Genomic DNA, 12,070 nt, shown 5'->3' with positions numbered 1-12,070 from the left:
CATGACAAACTCTTTGTGACCCCATTTAGGGCTTTCTTGGCAAAGATCCTGGAGTATCTTTCCTTCTCTGGCTCATTTTACAAATGAGGAAACTGAGGCAAAAAGTGTTAAGTGACTTGCCCACAGTCATGCAGCTAGCAAATGCCTGAGTCCAGATTTGAACACACAACAATGAATCTTCCTGATTCCAGACCCAGTGCTCTATCCACTGTGCCACCTATCAGAATTTTCCCAATTTTCTCAATCGTTCCTGCTTCAGTAGAAACTGGGGATACCAAGATGAAGTAGAACACAGCACTTCATCTCAAGGAACTAATAATGTGAAAGTACTTTCTCCCTCCCCTGAACTCCTATGAAATTTACTATCTCTGACACAATATTATGAAACACAATATAGACACATTTATATATGTATCTATATATAGACACATATATAAGCACACCCATGTATATATGTACATATGTACATATATACATGCACAAGATACATGCATACAAAGTTCAGGTATTTACATATATATAGACACATATATGTATACATGTATATAATCACCTGCATTCTTTATGCATGTATCTTGCATGTGTGCATGTATACATACATACATATGGTGTAGGGAACTCTCAGGTGAAGAAACTCTACCAATGCAGTTTGGCACCTTTTCTGCTACTTTTAGTCTTACAGTCTTGCCTGGGGCGCTGAGGTATAGTCACATCCTACTTTATATTTGTGCTTTTAGTTATATTTTCTAATATATTGGCCATCCCCTCTGATGGTTATCTTCCATTTACTCTCTCTATAGATCTTTGATATTCTCATTTATTCACATGTTCTCTCTCCATTAGAATTAAAGCTTCTTGAGACAAGGAACTGTTCTTGCCCCTTTGCCTCAGCACTTAGAGCAGTATCTGCCACATAGTAAGCACTTCAAAAATACTTGTTGATTGATTGCTTAATGTAAATATTGCATGAAGACTGTAAGCTCTTTCAGAGCAGGAACCATACCTGATATTTCTTTCTTGTTCTCATAGTCTCTAGTACAATGCACATCACAGAGTGGGCACTCAGAGGATACTCATGAATTGGTTTGATGTCCCTCCCAACTAGAAATACAATTCTCCTATGAGGTACTGATTGAGCTAGACCTTGGAGGATGGGAAAGGTTTGGATAAAAAGAGAGAATATGAGCAAAGGCTCTGAAAAAATAAGGAATGAACTGGAGGTATCAGTAGTGGGAAATAGTAGACTGGGCCTTCTGAAGCTTCTCTCAAAGTCTTTATTACCCAGACATCAATGAATAGTGACAACTCTTGGGCCCAAATTATTTATGACTAGAGCTTACAATGTTATTCTCAATTCAATTTTAAAAATCATTAATGGCCTACTATGTGATATGCTGAGTACTGGAAATAACAAGGTGAAAATTGAACATTCCCTGCCTCCAAAGGATTTATAGTCAATGGAGAAAAATAACAACAATAATGATTTACATAGCATTTAATGTTGGCAAAGTGCCTTTCCTCCGATAACCCAGTACACATATTATTAACTCCATTTTGCAGAGGAAAAACATATTATTCCCACTTTATAGTTGAGAAATCTGGATAGATTACTCTCCATGGTGCTGGATGTGTGCTCTGACCCTTTCCTTAGCAAATACTTGGGTTTTGAGAAATTTAGCAGGCTGATTTCAGAAAAACCTGGAAAGACTTTCATGAACTGATGCTGAGTGAAGTGAGCAGAACCCGAAGAACACTGTACACAGTAACAGCAACATTGTGTAATGATTCACTGCGAAAAATGTAGCTCTTCTCAGCAATGCAATGATCTAAGACAATTCCAAAGATTGTCTTGGATAGAAAGTGCTATCCATATCCAGAGAAAGAACTGTGGAGTCTGAATGCAGATTGAACCATATACTATTTTCACTTTTTTTGTTGTTTTTTCTTTCTTATGTTTTTTTCCCCTTTGTTCTGATTCTTCTTGCACTACATGACTAATATGGAATTAAGTTTAATATGATTGTACATGTACAGCCTATAGCAGATTGCTTGCTGTCTTGGGGAGGAGAGGAGAGGGGATAGAAGAAGGGAAAAAAATGTGGAACTTAAAATCTTATAAAAATGAATGTTCAATTATCTCTCAGTTGTGCATTTTAGGAAATCAATGCTGGCCTGATGTCTGTCTGTCTCTTTCCTCCTTCTCTCTCTTTTTCTTCTTCCTTCCTCTCCTCTTCCTCTTCTTCATAATCCCAGGGATTGTTTATTCTAATTTAGGTAGCGTGAATGAATTAGCATATGAATTCTTAATATATTCCTTTCCTGGTAATTTCAAAAAACCACGTGGAAACTATAGGAGAGCTTATTTCTAATAAAAATTGACTGAAAGAGCAGGACTATATCATACTGCATATTTTTCTAATTGTGTGTGGAGGTAGAGAAACTGAGGACTTAGTGGTCCTTAAACAAAGACTAAGTGAGTATACAAATTGTGTGGTTGACCACTATCCTTTTATCTTTCCTTTGTAGGTTACTTAAAGCTGCCTCTGAGAGTCAGATGGGGGAGGATTACCTTGAGCATTTGATCTGTCAACTAGCCATGGCAGTTGTTAGCCCACAGTTTATTCTTTCCTGATGCTAGGAGACTGAGAATTCTAAAATAGAGGTATCAAGGTGACCTTGTAAGGTTGAACAACCAGCAGTCCCATCAAAAGTCCCATCAAGACTGAATGACAACAGAAACAATAGCCATAGGAGTGGCATTAGCTGGCAGCAGTGAAAGTGGTACAGCAAGAACAGAAAAACAATAATCTGAGGAAGACAATTTCAGGGAGCATGACCTTGTACCTGAGAAAAGGTACCTAACGACTCACCAGAAGCATGGACCCTCAAAGCCCACCTAGGCTTTCTACCTAGTAGGGACCAATAGCTAAAGAGGGATTGGGTAAGTACTCCATGAATGGAGAAAAGGACTCCCCATAACAGGACCAAGGTATCCTTCTGTCCTGGCATGTTCTATATACATGTGCCTCATTATCTTTGCGCTTTAAGTTGACTCCCCTCTCTCTAGTAACTTTGTATGTATGGTGAGTGAGTGTACTTCCAGTCATTTTCTTTGGAGGGATAGCGTATTGCTGAAGGTTCTTGCTATACCTTCTCAGCAAGTCCCAACTGGTTTATTATTAATGGGAAACACACCAGTAGGGGCTCAAAAGTAAGAGTGTTAGAAACTAGGTCCCTCAAAGTTACCCTTAGAAACCTGAAAATAATAGTAGTAAGTTGCTCCTTGGAGACTCCAGCCTATGAGAGTTAGTGTCTCCTGGTAGTGGCTTCAGAGGAGCTACCATATTTACAAGCTCAAGGATTTGACTCAATCTCATATCACTCCCCTTCCCAAAAGAGTTAAAAAAGAGAACTATCTTTCATAAGTAGATTATATTCACATTGAAAGGTAATGATATCAAAATGCTCATGATCATGTAGTAATTATATTCAGCAAACATTTAGTACGTTTTGGTTTTTTTTAAAAATCAAACTGCCTTAAGAAGTATTAGGCTGTAATTATATGCCAAAAAACTGGCAACATGTACTATATCAAAGTCAGGAAAATCTTCCTTCCTAGCAAGGATTTTTTGGCCCACTCTCTGTTTTTCTCTCTTTGATTTCACAGGTTTCATAAATCATTTGGTAACTCCAATTGTTGCCAAACTGTTACCATCTCAAATGTAAATATTTACAACTGCTGTCTTATTTGCTAAAGAGAGGAGTAGGCTCTTTTGAGAAGAACCAATTAGCACCTGGGAAAACTTTGAACTTGGCCAGAGGTCAAAAGATGCTATAGAAAGGGGAGCCATAGAGCACTGGAACTCTCTGTCTCATGAGCTTCCTAGCCCCATCCTCCTTCCCAGAGTTCAGAGCCAGACCCTCTCAATGATTCACTTCTTCAAAAAAAATGTGTGGTGTTTTTCAGGCACAATGTCAGCTAAACCAGTGGGTCATCGTGCTCACTGTGCTCAGCTTGGCAACAGGAATGTCTTACCTAGGGTAAAGCCAGGTCTAAAGGATTTTGTGTTGAATCAATTCCAACTCAAAGTGAAAATTCAGCTCTTTTGAAGTCGTTTGAGTTTCAGAGATTCTCAGAAGCCCCAAGGACATTTTTTTCACTCTTCAGTTTTTTAGAGAGCTCATAATTCATCTGGGGAAGATATTTTTTAATAGCAGGGATTCCTCATGTTTGATTCATCTGTTCCATTGTCCTCACAATTCTCCTCAAACTAAGAATCATAGGGTCAGTTATGGATCAGAAGGTGACTTAGAGGTCATCTAGTCCAACCACTTCATTTTTCAGTTTCTTCATGAAGAAACTGAGTTCTAGAGGTATCCCAGATTAGACTGTGAACTTCAGGGACTTATCATAGTGCACAGTAGATGTTTAATAAATGCTTATTGACTGACTGACTCATACAAGAAGCAATAAATAGCAGAGGTAGGATTTGAACTCAGATTTTTAATGACGAATCTTGTACTTTTTACACTATATCATTTATCTATCCACGTGTCCCAGAAAACATCCTTGCTAACCAGGCATTGGAGGAAGGGACTTTTCCCCCTTAAAGAGAAGGCTACAATGCAACACAATGAAGAAAAAACAGAGAGAATGAATAGTACTTATATTTAACCAAGAAGCAGCTTTTACCATTTCTATAAAGGCTGAATCTTCCATAGAGTGGAATCTCTTCAAGTGGAAAACAGGACTAGATGTATAGGAAGGCGAAATAGACAGATGTAATGATAACCTTTTTTATCAGCCCCCCCCACCCCTGTAATTTTCTGCTCATCTGCTTTGTAGATGAAAAGTTCCTCACTATATGAAGTATTGAACAAAAGCCCTGACTTAATATTAACCTGTTTACTGTGTCTATATAACATGCTTCAATGTTTGGAGATTGACTCAAAGAACCTAAAGAATTATAATTTACCTCAGCCATGGGAATAATAATGAAACCTTTTCCTTCCTATTTGCCACCTTTGCATGGAGTTCTAAAATCTTTTGTCCACACTCCCAAGAAGCAGTAGCTGTAGAGATAATAACTTTCTGTGCCAAAAGGTTGTCCTTTAGCTTTGAGAATGTATAGGTAAAAATGCCTTTTTGCCCTCAGCCTCAGTTTCTGAGTAAAATAGCAGTCCATCACTTTGATGGACTCACTCAGGACTGCTAATCCTGAGGTCAACATTTTAGCCACCCACTGTCTCAGAACTATGGAGTTGTAGATTTAGAATTGCAGGCAATAGAGCTCACCTAGTTACCCACCAACTAAAATGCTGCAGGGTCTAAAGTGAACTTGAGAAAAAGAAAAACTGTTAGGAAAACATAGCCTATGAGAGGAGATGATATTTCTCTTGTGTAGAAAGAACATTCAGAGCTTCCATCTTGGTTTTTGCTTACCTTATGCATCTGTATCCCAGTGGAATTCAGCTGAAGTCTGAGACTTCATGGACTTGGCAGAACATAATCACAATTTAAAATGTTCAGAGCCTCTATCAGCTGCCTTAGTCCTATACTTTTCTATGAGGTCAAAGACCAATTAACTGCAGTCTGAGATTTCACCCCAATGAATTTGTTTTCATACACATAGATTTTGTGTGTGAGCTGATATTTCTCCCTCCTTTCCCTCCTTTCCTTTCTTTTTCTCCTCCCTGTCTCCTTCCTTCCTTCCTTCCTTCCTTCCTTTTGCCACAAAATTACCCAATTTAAAAAGCCTGGAATATTGGTTGGTTGGTTAGTTGTTGTCCTTTGTTCTCAAAGAGGACCAAAATGACATTACCATGGTAAAGTGAAGTTTCAGTGTGTATGACTGTGACTGATCAGATGAATATGAACTCAGAATCTACCATAGATTGGACACAGATAGTCTGTGTGAACATTTGGGGTAGTTACTCCAAGTCTGTGCATCCTACATTTCTTTTGTGCTGTTTCAATTTTGCTTTGCTCATAGAGCACAGCACCTTTTCTGATATGGGTATGCCATGATGAGAGGTCTTGTGCCAGTGTCTCCCATTTCCCATAACCAAATCCAAAGTTCTTGAGAGAGACCTTGAGAGTGTCCTTGTATCACTTCTTCTGACCACCATGTGATCACCTGCCCCATGTGAGTTCTCCACAAAATAGTCTTTTTGGCAAGCATACATTTTGCATTCAAACAATGTGGCCAGCCCATCGGAGTTGTGCTCTCTGAAGCATAGTTTGAATGTTTGACAGTTTAGTTTGAGCAAGGACCTCAGTGTCTGGTACCTTAGCCTGCCAGGTGATCTTCAGAATATTCCTAAGACAGTTCAAATGGAAGTGATTCAGTTTCCTGGCATGGCACTGGTAGACTGTCCATGTTTTGCAGGCATACAACAATGAGGTCAGCATAATGGTTCTGTAGGCCTTCAGTTTGGTAGTCAGTCTAATACCTCTTCTCTCCCACACTTTTCTCAGAGGCCTCCCAAACACTGAGCTAGCTCTGGTAATGTGCACATCAGCCTCATTGTCAGTGTGTACATCCCTGCAAAGTACACTACTAAGATAAGTGAACTTACCCACAGCATTCAAAACTTCTCCATTTGTTGTAATTGATGGTTCCACATATGGATGATGTGGTGGTGTCTGATGGAGCACCTCTGTTTTCTTGGTGTTAATTGTTAGGCCAAAATTGGCCCAGAAAGCAGAGAATTGATCCATACTTTGTTGCATCTCAGCTTCAGAGGCCACACTGAGTGCACAATCATCTGCAAACAAAATCATGCACCAATACTCCCTCCACTTTGGTCTTGGTTTGTAGCCTTGTCAAATCAAAGAACTTAACATCAGTTTGGTAGTTGATTTTGATGCCATGTTCATCCTCATTGAAAGCATTTGACAACATGGCTGAAAACATCATGCTAAAAAGCATGGGAGCAAGCACACAGCCCTGTTTCACTCCATTGGTGACTGGAAAGGCACAAGAGCATTGTCTACTATCCAGAACCCAGGCAAACATGCCATCATGAAATTGACATACAATGCTGACGAACTTCTCTGAGCAACCAAATTTTGCCATAATTTTCCATAAACCCTCATGACTAACAGTGTCAAAGGCCTTGGTCAGATCTACAAACGTTGTATACAGACCTCTGTTCTGCTCCTGGCATTTCTCCTGGAGTTGTCAGGCAGCAAACCTCATGCTGACTGTTCCTCAGCCCTTTCTAAAGCCACAACTGCTCTCAGGTAGATGACTATCTTCCAGGTGAAGGATCAGCTTCTTAAGGAGGACTCTAGCAAGAATCTTGTCAACAATGACCAAGAGAGAGATCCTCCCCCCCACCCCCGTGATTGTCACAGGACAATCTATTCTCTTTGCCTTCATGGAGATGGACAATGGAGGCATCCTTGAACTCCTGGGGGATAATCTCCTCTTGCCATATAACCTGGAATATTTCAGTCTACTTTTGTATGAACAATGGTCCTTCTACCTTTTATAAAGCATTCTTTGTGTTTTTATATGTATCTTGGATACATGTTGCAGAAGAAAGTATACATTGTCATTAAATTGGTCATGTAATTGAGTATAATATACACACCCACAAATGTGTATATATACACATATGCATGTATGTATATGTACACACCCATTCACTATACATACATGCATACACATATGTATGTATATATGTGTGTATAATAATAAGACAGTTTAATCACCTTTCCTAACACAAGTTAGCTCCCTAGATCCCTAGTCATCTACATGAAGTGTCTTCAGAGCTGCCTAAAGACCCACTAAGTCCAAAGTATTTCTCAAACTAACAAATGCGTATTTTTTGCTGTGAAAATGAAGACATTGTCTCTCCAAGAGACAATTGTAATGTTAGTATACTTTAGGATCCAAAATTAGAAGCATCCTTAGAATTCATCTACTATCAGCAGAGTTCTTAATCTGAGGTCCACAAATGAAAAGATGGTCACTCTTTTTATATAACTGATTTCTTTTGGAACCCTCTTTCATTTTACACAATTCTATTTATGTACCCTATGTATTTATATAATCCTATTTAATTTCATTTATTTAAAAATATTCTGAGAAAAGTCACACACAAAAGAGTTCAAAATCTTGACACATAAAAAGGTTAAGAACCTTAATGTGGTTTAACTCCTTCATTTTGAAGAGGAGGAAACTGAAGATTGTGGGGGAGAAGTGGAAGTGACTTTCTCCAAATGAGACATGTAGCATGGAGAAATACCAGGATCTGAACCCCTGTCCACTGACACTTTTCAATGCACCAGACTGCCTGGTAAGTCTAAACATCCTATATCATGAAACAGAGTAGTTTAGAAAGTAGAAAAACCAGAATCTTAGACTATCAGAGCAGGAAGGGCCCTCAGAGGTCATTAGGTTCACCTATCCTAGAGCAAATCCTTTAGAACTAGAAGTTCCTGTGTTTAGATGTTTATTTCTGGCCTTGCACTTTGAGGGAGTAGGGATAGTGGAAAGCTATTTCTAGACAATAGCACTATCCCATGAGGAGGCAACTGCTTCATCAGCTGGTGTAAAGAAAAACAAAGAGGGGCCAGACCAGGTTGTTGTTGTGTGTGTCCTTTGTTTTCGAAGAGGACCATGACATCAAGGTGATGACATGACTTGCAGGTGACTACAATTTGAGTGAGGAAAGGCTGTGCAAGGTCACCAGCCTCGCTTTCCACTCCTGAGTCATCTGGGTTCAGTGGCCAGATATTCATTAGGATGGCTGGAGATGGCCCAGGATGCAATGTGAGACCCTGGCCCTTTCAAGCTAAGGTCTTAACATATTCTCACTTTGAGAGAGATAATTGAGATACCTGGCCAGACCAGGTAACTGCCCAAGGAAAGCAAGGTTAATGGGTGAATACTTTAAAAAAATCATAGTGGGGTCATGAATTTTGAGCTGGAAGGAGCCTTTAAGGATCAAATATGAACTCTTTAAAGCTCTCCATAAACTGGACCCATTCTATCTTCCCAGTCTCCTTACACTTTACTTCCCTCTATGCATCCTACTGTCTGGCTACAGTGGCCTACTGGCTGCGTCCTGATTGTCCAAAATATTTTCCTTTCTCACCTCCAGTTCTTAGAGTCCCTATCATTCTGTTGGAGGACTTTCCCAGTTGTTAGTATCTTTACCTCTAAGGTTATCTTCCATTTATTCTCTAAGTGTCTTGTATGTACCTATTTTATATGTGTTGTTTACTCCATTAGAATGTAAAGCTCTTGAGAACAGGGGTAATTTTTGCTTTCTTTTGGTATCCTCCGTATATAACATAGTACCTGATATGTAGGAAGCACTTAAAGTAAATTGATTTATTTAGTCCAGATTCTTGCTTTATTTTCAGATGCAGAAAATTAAGGCCACAAAAGATATGACTTGTCCAAGGTCATACAGACAATAAGTGGCAGAGAATGGATTTGTTTTTAGAATTGGAATCAGAGAATATTCAAGTCTGAAGGAACCTCAGTGACTATCTAATCCAAGCTGTGCATGTAACAAAGAATTCTCTTTACAGCATACCTTCAAGTCTTCAGTTGAAGAAGTCTTCATGAACACAGGGAGTTCTGGGTAGTTCTGAAGTCTACACATTAGATGTGAGAAAAATGACACAGTGGAGGATGTGCATATATATATACACACACACACACACACACACGCACACACATACACATATATACATATACACACATATACACACATATATGTATACACACATATACATACACACATACTCACATATATATATATATATATGTATATATATATATATATATATACCCAACAAACGCATATCTATGGGGGCATTGTGAAAACAAACAAAAATTAGCCATTTAAGCATTTTGGCTTTAATAAAGTTGAATAAATAATTAAATTGTTTATGACAATTTAAACAACAATAAATCATTATTGTTTGCTAATTTTTAGTCTATTTCTTGACTTTCTTTATTGTAACTTTATTTTAAAGTTGAACTCTCTCACCTCAGGGAGCTCCTGGGGAGCAAAGGCAGCAGAATAGAGGCAGCAAACCAGCTTGAACTCTCTCAACATTTTCCTCCAAACGACTTTAAAACAATGCCTCAAATCAAATTTTGGAGCAGCAGGACCAACAAAAGATCAGAGTAAGACATTTTTCTGGCCTAAGAAAACATAGGAAGTTGGCAGGAGAAATCTGTGACATTAGAATAAAGGCCTATCTGGAGCACACGTGGCTGTTATGGTCACAGAAGCAGCAACAGCACAGCCTTAAGACATGAAGAGGGTCTGGCAACTCATCAAAAAGAGATTACATGGGACCTCTTACTGGCAGTGGGTACAGCTTATGCTGATTGGCAACTCTAGTTGCCATAAGGAATTTTGGGTCATGGTTTTAGAACAGAAGAGAGCACTTCTTGTCAGTCATAAGGGAGCAGGAGCTCTGGTCCCAGTTTGAAGGCGGGAGCACTAGTAAGGCAATTACAGGCAATAGGAAGGCAGGCAATGGTTCCAGGGTCAAGAGGAGTGCTAGCATTTGTGCTTACAGGGGAGTAGGGATCATTCCTGTACAAAGCTAAGAGCACAGACTAGAAGAGCAGTGACTCTACCTCTCCTTGGATCCTAGCACTTTGGAAGCAAGAAAAAAGTTGCAAACACCCAGAACTAACTGAAAACAGCAACATGAAAAGGCCTGAAACTTGAAACATTGCTTCCCCTCCCTGAGGTGAGCCCAACTTTAAAATAAAGTTCAAAATTAAGAAAAAGGCTAAAAAATGAGCAAACAAGAGAAAGAACAGCTTGACTATAATAATCTACTATCGTGGCAGGGGAGACCAAGACCGAACCTCAGAAGACAATACTGCAAAGAAAAAAAATAGCTACAAAGTCTTAAAGAAAAATGCTAATTGAACTGAAACCCAACAAGAATTCCTGGAATAACTAAAGAAAGAAAAAAAGAGTGATAAAGAACAAAATTGGGGAAAAAATGAGAGTGATGGAAGAAAATCATGAAAACAAAATTAAGTTTTGCATAAGAGGTAGAAAAAATAATAAAGAAAATACCTTAAAAACAGAATTGGGTCACTGATAAAAGATGCACAAAAATTCACCGAAGAAAAGAACTTCCTTAAAAAGCAGAATTGGTCAAATGGAAAAAAAAAAGAGGTGCAAAAGCCCACTGAAGAAAATAATTCCTTAAAAATTAGAATTGGGAGAAGTGGAAACTAATGACTACACATGACACTAAAAAATAGTAAAATAAAGTCAAAAGAATGAAAACAATAAAAATGTGCAATAGCTCAATGAAAAAACAACTGACCTGGAAAACAGATTGAGGAGAGATATCTTAAAAATTATTGGACCATCCAGAAGCCATGATCAAGAAAAGAGTCTAGACATCATATTTCAAGAAATTATCAAGAAAAACTGCTCCAATATCTTAGATTCAGAGTGTAAAATAGAGATTAAAAGAACCCAATGATCCCTTCCTGAAAGAGATCCCAAAATGAAAACTGGAAATATTATAGCCAAATTCAGATCTCTGAGGTCAAGGAGAAAATATTGTAAACAGTCAGAAATAAATAATTCAAATATTGTGGAGCCACAATCTGAATCACATAAGATTTAACAGCTTCCATATTAAAGGAGTGGCAGACTTAGAATATTCTTAAAAGGAAAAGAGCTAGGATTACAATCAAGAATCACCTATCCAGCAAAACTGAGTATAATCCTTCAGGGGAAAAATGGATATTTAATTAAATAGAGGACTTTTATGCATTCCTGATGAAAAGACCAGAGCTGACTAGAAAAGCTGACATTCAAACATAAGATTCAAGAGAAGCATTAAAAACATAAATATGAAAGAGAAATTATAGGGGACTAAATAAGGTTTTATTGTTTAGATTCCTCTATGGGAAGATGATACATGTTAATCCCTAAGAGCATTATCACTATTAGGTCAGTTAAAAGGAGTTTACATAGACAGAGGCATGTGAATGAGTCAATTATGTTGGGATGATCTCAAAAAAAATTAGGAGGGGTGAAAAAAGAAGGATGCACTGAG

The sequence above is a fragment of the Notamacropus eugenii genome, chromosome 1 (assembly GCF_028372415.1).
Source record: "Notamacropus eugenii isolate mMacEug1 chromosome 1, mMacEug1.pri_v2, whole genome shotgun sequence".
Lineage (NCBI taxonomy): Eukaryota > Metazoa > Chordata > Mammalia > Diprotodontia > Macropodidae > Notamacropus > Notamacropus eugenii.
The sequence above is the reverse complement of the archived record's forward strand: the minus strand, read 5'-3'. Positions refer to the sequence as shown.